This window comes from Schistocerca nitens, chromosome 7 (genome assembly GCF_023898315.1).
Source record: "Schistocerca nitens isolate TAMUIC-IGC-003100 chromosome 7, iqSchNite1.1, whole genome shotgun sequence".
NCBI classification, from domain to species: Eukaryota; Metazoa; Arthropoda; class Insecta; order Orthoptera; family Acrididae; genus Schistocerca; species Schistocerca nitens.
In genome coordinates, this window is record NC_064620.1 from 505312190 (window position 1) to 505324187 (window position 11998).

Here is an 11998-nt window from a genome sequence, read left to right on the forward strand (position 1 = left end):
CAGGCCAGTGTAAAGCCCTTTTGTATATGTGAAAACACTATTCGGTCATCTCAGGCTTCCTCACTATTTAATATCTGGCTGCATTGCATCCACTAACTGTCAACTGCAATATGCCGTGCGTAACCTATTTGTGTCTTGTTGGCTGCAAGTACATTTACTTTGTGCGATGTTCTACTTCTAATTTATGATTTTTGTTTTTGCATTTCGTGGTAAGTAATATGTGAAATTACTTAGTGTAATGAAGGGTGTGAAGGATTTCCAAATACTAGTAAAAGTGTTACATCCTTGCTTATCAGAGTTTTAAAAGATTTTTATTTTGTCAAATTGCTGTCTTTATGAGCTAAAAGATGGTGAATTTGGGGGACATTTATGACTTGGCTGAAACAGTTAGCAGCCTTGTATGTGGTATATTAGCTGGATATTGGAACTGTTTTCACAGGCTACTATTATTGATGCTGGAATTTCAAATTTGAGTCAATCTCCATTAATAACAGATATTTCATTTACTCTGAAAACATACTTTACTGAGCAAATATTGCATTTATTCTTCTGAGATATGTCATTTCACAATTCCTGATGTTACAGTTTGTTTCCAGTGCTGTGTTTTTCACTAATTACAAACAAGTTTGCTGACACACATCTGTATTTTACTTGCACTATTTGTGGGTGCTTCTATTTAGTGTGTTGGCGTGATTTCATGAAACCTCGTTTATGCACAGGCACATCGTAATGGTAAGACTGCACTAAAATATTTTCTCACATTCTTCTTGATGCTGAATCGGGACTGATAGAAGTTCAAATGTTTTGCTATAAAGAACATATGTGAACTGGAGACTCTGTGACTTAAGAAGTATGCAGGTTAATTTAAGGAAGCAGTAGTATGAATGCACTAAAAAGACAAATACTATTGCGAAGTATGCAGGTTAATTTAAGGAAGCAGTAGTATGAATGCATTAAAAAGACAAATCCAAAGTTTGAAACATAAATTTTAATTCATTGGGGCGTATATTTCGAATAGGTTTAATGTGAAGGCAGTTCATATGAGGGGAGAGTTACGGTCTGGTATGATAGTGAATACCAAGAGTCATGCAGTGACAAATACAACAATGACAGAAGGAAGCAATGCAGGACATACCCTCATATGACGAGAGATGGGAACGTTTAATGCACCTGGGATCATTGTGGAACTTGACAGTTTTTGTGTTCTGGGTGCTATGGTGTGGGGAGGCATGAAGTTGCTTGGGCGTACTGACCTCCAAATCTTTGAACATGATGGTTCACTGACTTGTCAACATGGTTGTGACATTATGTTCGTACGCCACGTGCGTCTTCTCAGGGATGCATTCAGCCCTGATTTCATTTCAGTGGATGACAACGTGCAACCACATACAACAGCGCAGGTGGCGAAACTCTTGGAACGAGAGGATATGCAGCGGATGGAATGGCCTGCCCATTTCCCAGACTTAAATCCCATTGCGGACGTGTGGGATGTGGTGTGGAGGCGTATTGCAGAACACTCATGTGAAACAGCAGCCATCTAACTTGTGACCACAATGGAAGCACTTTGTAGAGCATGCACTGGCGTCGTCGTGACCACACACCCTCTTCAGACCTATGCTCCGCCTTCTGAATTGTCCAGAGAACCATCATGACTAGCAATGAGTTCAGTGTAATTATTATCTTCGAATGAAAGCGTCGTTTCTGTTCGCCTCACTATGTATTTCTTTCAGTTACCTTCTGTTCTATACTGTAGGAGTTCTTTCTGTGTACGATCCAGGTATCATGATCTATGTTACTTGGCAGTAACACATCATGCGATAATTACTTTGGTCCTTAAGTTTTACATATCGCTGCAATTGTCATGGGAACAGATTGGATTTAATCGTGCTGTTGAGGTTAGCATCTGTCATGTTGTGGAGTTGACGCTTTTGGCAACTCTCGTGCATACATGGTACAAACGTAACCTGTGTCCTGGAGCCATCGTAAAAGCCATGAAATAACGCTTTGTCATATTCCACGCTGCTGAATCTGTCTGGTTTTGTGGCATTCGGTGAACCAGGATTGCAAAAGAGGGTCTAAATGTCGTTCCTCTGTCACTATGTTGTAAAATTCGGCAAAATAGCACTCATTATATCCTAAGGAAAGTGATTGTGGGTCCAACGTATCACTAGTCATTATCAGTTGCATCTTCGAAGCAAAGAGTATTGATTTCCTACACAGACAGAACAGTTTCACTTTGTAGTGCGGTCTTGGTGGTCATTTACTGTGATTTCCTACATTTTCTCGTGCCGATTAACTCTTTTGAAAATGACGTTTTCTTTGGACACATCAATAAGAAAATAAATGTATGCAAACCAAATCTAATAGCGTGCACTAATGAAGAAGAGATATAGATTAATACTGAAGACTAACTCCTCAAAGAGTCGTATTTGTGACTCGATGGACTAAAATAGATAAAAGAAATAGAATTCACGAGCAAACAGTAACATCAGTAGAAGGAGAAGTACTCGTATTTTAGGAACCCAATTTAACAGGCATGAAATTAATAAAAAATGGTTCAAATGGCTCTGAGCACTATCGAACTTAACATCTGAGGTCATCAGTCCCGTAGAACTTAGAACTACTTAAACCTAACTAACCTAAGGACATCACAGACATCCATGCCCGAAACAGGATTCGAACCTGCGACCGTAGCGGTCTCGCGGTTCCAGACTATAGAGCCTAGAACCGCACGGCCACTCCGGCCGGCCATGAAGTTAGTAATAAAGCCTTCTAAATGAGTAGGATTGGAGTGCCTTCCTAAATGGTTCCACAACTTTGGAATCTGGATTCGCCAGAGATATGTTGCTACAGAAGTATTATGATCAAATGAGCTGATAAGGCAACGTTTGAGGGAATTCTTCGATAATACTATTGGAGGGTAAGTGTTCGAAAACTCATCGTAACCAGAACTAGCTGGTGTCTGGATATTTACGAAGACGCAAGAGACAGAGCTAAGATTAAGATCACAATTCCGCTGTATGTAAATTGAGTGATTGTAAATGACCTATCATGCTTAGAAAACATGAAATAAACACTTTTGTGACTTTGGTGCCCCTTTTTTAAGGGTTAACACCTTTTTAGTATTCTTCCTTCTTCTGCATATTTAATTCTTGTACGACAAAATTTTGAGATTCTCTGATGAATTTTTGACGTGATAGTTTCACATGGAACGCTTGTATTTAAACGTTCGTCCAGTATTCTGGCTTTTGGAAAATAGTGAGAGAGGCAGATGTGTTTCACAAGGCCTTACGTGTACAGCTATGCGAAAGTGTTATTCTGAATATTTGGGTTACCTGATGGCAAATAAATATTTTAACAATGGCTGTCCGCACCCGGTAGCTGAGTGGCTGGTTGCCCCCTGTGATAAAAAAACTGAGTGAAAGGATCAACAAACGAACTTGACCTTATATCATGCGACGTCCGCAACTACAAAAAAAAAAAAAAAAAAAAAAAGTGGTCAGCGCGACGGACTGTCAATCCTAAGGGCCCGGGTTCGATTCCCGACTAGGTGCGAGATTTTTCTCAGCTCAGGGACTGGGTGTTGTGTTGTCCTAATCATTATCATTTCATCCCCATTGACGCGCAAGTCGCCGAAGTGGCGTCAGATCGAAAGACTTGCACCAGGCGAGCGGTCTACCCGACGGGAGGCCCTTGTCACACGCCATTATTATTATTATTATTATTTAACAATGGCTGATGAACTGCAAATACTTGCGATATTAGACTAAGAAACTCTCATGCTTCATTTACAGTTGGCGGAATATTTTAAAGCGCCCACTTATCTCCCAATTGCGTCTCAGTTGATTCTGTGCTCAGAATAAGTTACATTATATATCTAGGTACTTTGAAAGGCGTCTCATCGCGATGAGGCCAAGCCTACTTTGAAGCCTCCTAATCTGAAACGGTCTTACATCCATACCATGGATCATCAATCTCACTGGACGCTCTGTTTGCCGTTTGTAAGCCTAAATGCTCAACTGCTGTTTTCTCTACACCCAGGGCCGGTTGGAGAAGATTTTTCCACACAAGCGATATATCATTTAGCCTCCCTCCTCAATCAGACATTAGTTACCTGTCCTTGAGCTCTTCCTATCATGTTTTAAATTTATGCTCTTGGGCGCCTTTGGCGCCACTCGCGGTAGGGATGGAAAAACCGACCGGTTAATATCGATACCGGTGTTGTAGATCTTTGTTTGCTCTGGGTTATTACAGGTGTTTTTATTTTTACTAATAATAAGTTAAAAACCCGAAATATCAATTAGCCATGGCAGAGTGCTAAATTTTTTCATTATTGAATAAATACTTTTTCAGGAACGAGTGATTTTTATTCGTGAAATTGGCACTGCTTTGAAATATTGCTATTATTTACAAAATAGGGAAGAGTGATCAGTTCTATTTTAATAACAAAACTGACAGAAACGAGCAACAAATACATTGTATAATAACTGATACAGCATTGCCTCGACAATAGCGTACATTCTACCATGTAGTATGTCCTATTAGGTGGTATGCATGTACATGCAGTTTGCAAAACTTGACCCATCTGGTCGATATGGTAGTTTCTCATTATCAACATCGGACATCAGTTATATAACGGAGTGGCGCCATCCCTAGCCTGTCAGTATTTTACAAAGTGCAGCATCAATGAAGTACAATGCTCCATATCCTTTAAAAGATTAAAGACGGGAGGAGCCACAACAAACTTACGATATAATATAATAAGAAAATTTGACAGTTCATTCAGAGCTTACAATGAAAACAGAAAGCGGCTGATCTCCTGGCTGTGTCTATATAACATGTTTTTATCTGCTTGAAGCCCTTGAAAAACTCAGTTTTCACCTCTTAGCACGGACTTCCCGTAATATCCAAGCAGTCATATGAAACCCAATTACAACACGACTTTTGAGCATAGTTTCAAAAAATTAGGATCAAAAGAAGAATACTTGTGATTTTTTGTAGTAGTCAACCACTCTTCACTTTCCGAGAAAAGCAGCGAACGGTGGACGGGCTAAGTTTTCTTTTATTTGCCTACTTAATTTAATACTTTGATTCTATGTGCCGTGAAGCCGAGGGAGTCAATATTTTTCAACCGTCTTTCGATTATTATATTTATAACAGGAAATAACAGGAATAATAAACCGATGCAACCTGCACTGCAGCTCTCGGAATACTGTCAGATTAATTACAATTCTCCAGTATGAAACAGAATAATGTTACACCTAGCTACCAATAACATAGCAATTTGCTTAAGCGAGCAAAATTAATTTTATATCATTTCTTCTAATATTTTTATTTCAATACTAGATTTATATGTGCAGCTTCGCCCTTGTGCGTGTATATCACGTATATTGCACAATCCTGCTCATGCCCCTCTTTCTGTCCACCCCCCTGACCCTCTCCATCTCCTCTTTCCCCCCTCTCTCAGCCCACCTCAAGCTTCCTTCTTGATCTGCCAATCTTCACCTCCCCAGTCTCTCTATCCACCTTCTCCTACACCCCCTCTCTCTCTATTTCCTCTTCCTCCTCTCTGTCTGTCCATCTCCTCTCTCCCACTCTCTTCCTCCATCTCCTCCTCTGACCTCTATCTTTACATGTCCTCTGCCCTCATCTCTCTCTGTCCACCTCATCCTCCATCCTCGCACTATCCATTTCCACCTCCCCCTCTCTCTGGTCAACTACACCTGTCCACACATCTTCATCCCAAAACACTTTCTGATACTACCTGCACAACATGCCTGTCATACAGAGCAGTCTAGATGTCAAGCACTACCAACCTTTTTCACTACCACCCCAACCATACCGGACAGACCGATAAGAATGAGAGTTAATGTTGCACTGTCATCCAGTTCTGAGCTACGTTCAAAATTTCAAGTCTGTAGCTCATCTTGTAGTTGGTTTAGGATCAATAGCAAAATCTGAATCGAACAGACAGACAGGCAAGGAAGTAGGCATATAGAAAAGTAGCTGAAGATAAACATGTAAATCTTCAGAATGTGAGCGTATTTTCTCTAAGTGTACTACAATTGCAAAACCAACTCGTTCCATATCATAGCGAAAGACCTCAATCATGATCCATTGAATTAAACCAGTACATTTCACTTGGTTCCTCTACACATATCTGGAATGATGGAAGCATGTTTTCATCTTACTCAACGTGTGTAAGACAAAAAACTGGATTTCGGGAATTGATTTTCGCTGACGAATGTATGTGTTAGACCTGAATCGGTTTTCCTAGTGCAATCAAAAAGCGGTTTTCCAAGCGTCGGTTATTATACACGAAAAGTGTCTGATTTCGTCAGCACAGTGAAGTGGGCTGATCAGTACTTATCGTTACATTTTTAATAAAGAGAACGTTTTTCTTGTGGATGTCGGTGAACTCGTAAGGAGAAGGAGACTGTACAAGAATAGATATTTAAACATACTATCCGCGCCAATTAATGCCTTAGAAACTGTCATATCAAACCACTTAATTTATGTGCGTTGTGGAGGAAAATACAATGTGATCACTGGTGGTACATTATTGAACTCTAACGTTTGCCAGATTTGAAACGTCTAGTAAACCTCCGAATGAGTGAACAAACATTTATATTCCTGCTCACGGAATTAGCAAGTATTTTGTCACTAGCCACTGATTGTGAACAAGAACCTTTTCCACTCTAAGAGAGACAGTTTATAAATTATGCAGCTTTTCTGAATGTAGGGCTATTGCCAATCAGTTCTGTTTTGTCGATGCAGTATAATATAACCATTTATGTATCAGCTTCCATCTAAGAAATATCAATAGTGCTTGAGTTCAATAAAAATAAAAGAAATGAATAACTTTCTGCTGAGCTGAATACTCCCTCTTTTCTTCACTCCACGTGAAATCGCTTTGTGAAAGTTACCCAAAATTTTTAATAGTAAGACGGAAAGAAAGAACTGAGAACTTCTTAAAAGCGGTAGACCGTTTACATGAGAGTGAACATCGGCCACGGAAGAAGGATTCCAGCAGCTACACTCGCATGTGCAGAATCCGTACTGGAGTATTTACTGACACTTCGATTACATGGGCTCTCAAATCCGGTTTTAGTAAATCGATTTCCCAGTACCACTTGTGGTTGGTAATATACACACCCCAATATCTATGTTACAAATGCGATTGCAGCTGCCGGAATTCCTCTTTCGCGATAGATACTTGCTCCCACGTGAACCATCTGCTGTTTTTAAAATGTGCTTCGATTGTCAGGTTTCTTTTTGGTTTTAAAAACGTCGACTGATCTAAACGGAGCGAATTTTTAGTGCAGCGAAAGAGAATAAGAAATATTGGACTGACCAGGAAGTTGTTTATCTCCTATACTGAACTGAAGAGAAATAGACGTAGAGCAAACTACTTGAGAAACTGGAACCGATGATTTAAGAGCCCATTCTTGTAAGACAATCGGAAAACCGGTAGCTGACCGGGCTAGCAAAGAAGATTCCCGTCTTAACACGTAAACTTGTCAACGAAAATCAGTTCCCAACATTCGGTTTTTGTCTTTCCAAAATGTGTAGCTTGTATACGTAGCAACGACCAACCAGCCCTTGTTTTGACGATAATATACCGTAGATCACTCGAACAGAAAACTATGCCCAGTAGTTGGGATAAAGCAAGGGTCACACACGTTTACGAAGGAAAGGAGATGCCAGCCAAAAAATTATCGTCCAGTGCCCTTGACACCCATCTGTTGTTGAACCCTTGAAGCCGTTCTGAGACCAAGCGTAATGGGGTATCTCAAACAGACTGATCTCCTCCATAACAACCAGCATGGATTCCGAAACATTAATGATGCGAAACCCAATTCGCGCTTTTCTCGCATGACTTCCTTAAAGTCACGGATCAAAGAAGTCAGGCAGATGCTGTATTTCTTGACTTCTGAACAACATTTCACTCAGTGCAACACCTGCGCTTTTTATCGAACGTATGATTGTTTCTAAATTTGTGACTGGACTGAGGAAGGAGCAACATGTTGTCTTGAATGGAGATTCATCGATAGATGTAGAAGTAACTTCGGGTGTGACCAATGAAAGCGTGTAAGGGTCCTTGGCGCTCATGTTGTACACTCCTGGAAATGGAAAAAAGAACACATTGACACCGGTGTGTCAGACCCACCATACTTGCTCCGGACACTGCGAGAGGGCTGTACAAGCAATGATCACACGCACGGCACAGCGGACACACCAGGAACCGCGGTGTTGGCCGTCGAATGGCGCTAGCTGCGCAGCATTTGTGCACCGCCGCCGTCAGTGTCAGCCAGTTTGCCGTGGCATACGGAGCTCCATCGCAATCTTTAACACTGGTAGCATGCCGCGACAGTGTGGACGTGAACCGTATGTGCAGTTGACGGACTTTGAGCGAGGGCGTATAGTGGGCATGCGGGAGGCCGGGTGGACGTACCGCCGAATTGCTCAACACGTGGGGCGTGAGGTCTCGACAGTACATCGATGTTGTCGCCAGTGGTCGGCGGAAGGTGCACGTGCCCGTCGACCTGGGACCGGACCGCAGCGACACACCGATGCACGCCAAGACCGTAGGATCCTACGCAGTGCCGTAGGGGACCGCACCGCCACTTCCCAGCAAATTAGGGACACTGTTGCTCCTGGGGTATCGGCGAGGACCATTCGCAACCGTCTCCATGAAGCTGGGCTACGGTCCCGCACACCGTTAGGCCGTCTTCCGCTCACGCCCCAACATCGTGCAGCCCGCCTCCAGTGGTGTCGCGACAGGCGTGAATGGAGGGACGAATGGAGACGTGTCGTCTTCAGCGATGAGAGTCGCTTCTGCCTTGGTGCCAATGATGGTCGTATGCGTGTTTGGCGCCGTGCAGGTGAGCGCCACAATCAGGACTGCATACGACCGAGGCACACAGGGCCAACACCCGGCATCATGGTGTGGGGAGCGATCTCCTACACTGGCCGTACACCACTGGTGATCGTCGAGGGGACACTGAATAGTGCACGGTACATCCAAACCGTCATCGAACCCATCGTTCTACCATTCCTAGACCGGCAAGGGAACTTGCTGTTCCAACAGGACAATGCACGTCCGCATGTATCCCGTGCCACCCAACGTGCTCTAGAAGGTGTAAGTCAACTACCCTGGCCAGCAAGATCTCCGGATCTGTCCCCCATTGAGCATGTTTGGGACTGGATGAAGCGTCGTCTCACGCGGTCTGCACGTCCAGCACGAACGCTGGTCCAACTGAGGCGCCAGGTGGAAATGACATGGCAAGCCGTTCCACAGGACTACATCCAGCATCTCTACGATCGTCTCCATGGGAGAATAGCAGCCTGCATTGCTGCGAAAGGTGGATATACACTGTACTAGTGCCGACATTGTGCATGCTCTGTTGCCTGTGTCTATGTGACTGTGGTTCTGTCAGTGTGATCATGTGATGTATCTGACCCCAGGGATGGGTCAATAAAGTTTCCCCTTCCTGGGACAATGAATTCACGGTGTTCTTATTTCAATTTCCAGGAGTGTATTTGGATTTTGTGTTAAAATTTTGTGGCTTTTATTGTCATGGCTCAGTCAGACTAATGTACTTCGTTTATTAATCATCTCCTTCAATTATTTTGTAACGAAGTTGGACCGATGTCCTGTTCGTATCATTATGTCCAATAATCGTATCTATTGATTAAAAATAAATACTACGAAGGGCGTGACAGAGGGTACTTCTCACAGTGCAATGTAATGGCTCTTCTACCAGTGAGGCAGAGGTATAGCGGTGCTGCACCATTTTCGCCAGTCAGACTGCACGTTCGTTGTTCCTAATTCCAGCGTGTTACCGTATCCATTGTACATGACTCAACTGACACAGCTCCTTTGCTCGATTGAGACTTCTAAGCATACCATGTGCCAAGGGATCCAGTTTTTTCTTCGGCTGCCATAGTTAAGGGGAGACGGAAGACAATTTCTATCCCTGTTCTGCCAATGCTATTTTGCCCTTAGAATAGGTACACTTTTCAAAAGAACTATAAATGATAAAACAATGAAATTTTTACTGCATATATATATATATATATATATATATATATATATATATATATATATATATATATATGCCTCAAGTAAAATGAACATAATACCTCTTATGGTTTTGATGAAAAAATTTATTCTTTAACTACTAAAATTTAACTTTTTTTGTACATTAATTATTATAAACCAGTTTCTGATTGTTTGCTGGTTCTCAATGTACTTGTAATATCTTATTACCATCTGCAGTACAAATTGACCAAACTTCCTGTTTCTAACCCCATTAGTTTATCAAATAATGGTACCAGAAAGTAAAAAAAAATGTAATTTTGAGAAAAATCCCTTTGAAGTTTAGTATTGAAATTCTAGTATAGTTATTGATGAGAATTACTTACCACTAATATTTTCATGCACCATGCTGAGGATCATCTGAATCATACTGACCTTTTCTTCTCTTGGTCCCTCTTCTTTTCTGTCTGGCTTCTTTTGTGCATTTTAAATTAGCAATATCTGCTTTGCGGACTCTCTCTTTACCTATTTGCACCAAGGATTTTTCAGTATTTCCACTAGATTTTACGTCCAATAATTCGAAAACATCCAGTTTTTTAATTACACCATCACTGAAGCATAAAATAGCATCATAAACACAAAATTTGAGAGTTGTAAGCTGAACAAATATAGTTTTCGGTAATCAGTTCCAAATGACAGAATTCACACATTCATTTAAATTTTGGGTTTTCCCATGAAGACATTTCTTCAACAAGGTATCTTTACAAAATTCTATAAATATGGCTTTAATTTCATTCATCACTGATGCAGTTAAAGAATGTTTGTAGTCTTATCTGGCACTTCTCCTGTACTTGCACCAAGTGTCATGATTATTGGGGAAAAGACCATGCACTGGGTTTTCATTTGTGGAAAGCTTATGGAAAAAGATATCCCATACAGCTTTTTTCATGTTTTCTAAATTCCCTACATTTCTTGTTATGGCCAAGCCATAATAATTCTGTAATCTATTTCAACATTTGTCACCTTTACCACCTATCTTCTTACCATCTTCCAATACTATTTTTGACTTTTCTTTCAATAATCTTCTCAACCTGGACCCCATTCTCTTCTGGACATGCCCAATGCACTCTAATTTAGAAATTGTGACCTTAGGACCATAGGGTTGTTCTGCACATACCCGGTCATAGGCCTTGCTGTCACCGTCCCCCAGATTGCACAGAGCGTCAGGAAAACTATCACATCTCACGAAAAAATTGTCGTTTCTATATAAAACAAGAACTGTTTCACACAGGAAAGACCAGGCATTTCAAATACGCTAAAATCTAAAAATCGAAGTTTTGAACCCCACTTGCCTTCCGTCTCCCCTTAAGAGATTGTAGGGCTCTCGTCGAACCAGCACCTATTAGAACTTTATCGATTTAAAAGTCGACTACGTACAGAATACTTTGATGAATGGCACACAGCTCTACGGTTAATATCGAAACTTCTATTGCCACCAGGAAGGATTGTCCACATACTGTTGGTCATGGTCATTAAGAAAGGCAGCTCATGCAGAAGCACACTTCCTGGAACCATCATTGTACAGTTTGTACCAATACTGCGAATCACATCGAATTTTACGACAGTAGAAGCTCTCAGTTCAGTCGGGGATGCGGATGTAATTATATTGTCCTCATATACAGGAGTTGGACAAAAATATTAAAACACCACCAGAAATGTTTGTTTGAATATAAATGCAGATCCCAGACAAGCCTGCAGATTGCGCTGTTTTAACTGACAACGAAAGCCACCTGAGCAGTGTGTTCAATACGTTGCAAATGCCAGTCGTGGTCGAAAAATGTTCTGTGCAGTTGTGAGTGAGTTATGCCGGAGATAAGTGAACTCGAACGTGTGCAAGTTGTTGATGCTCTTATGGTAGGTGCTTCCGTAACCATGGGAGCCAATGTGTTTCAAGGG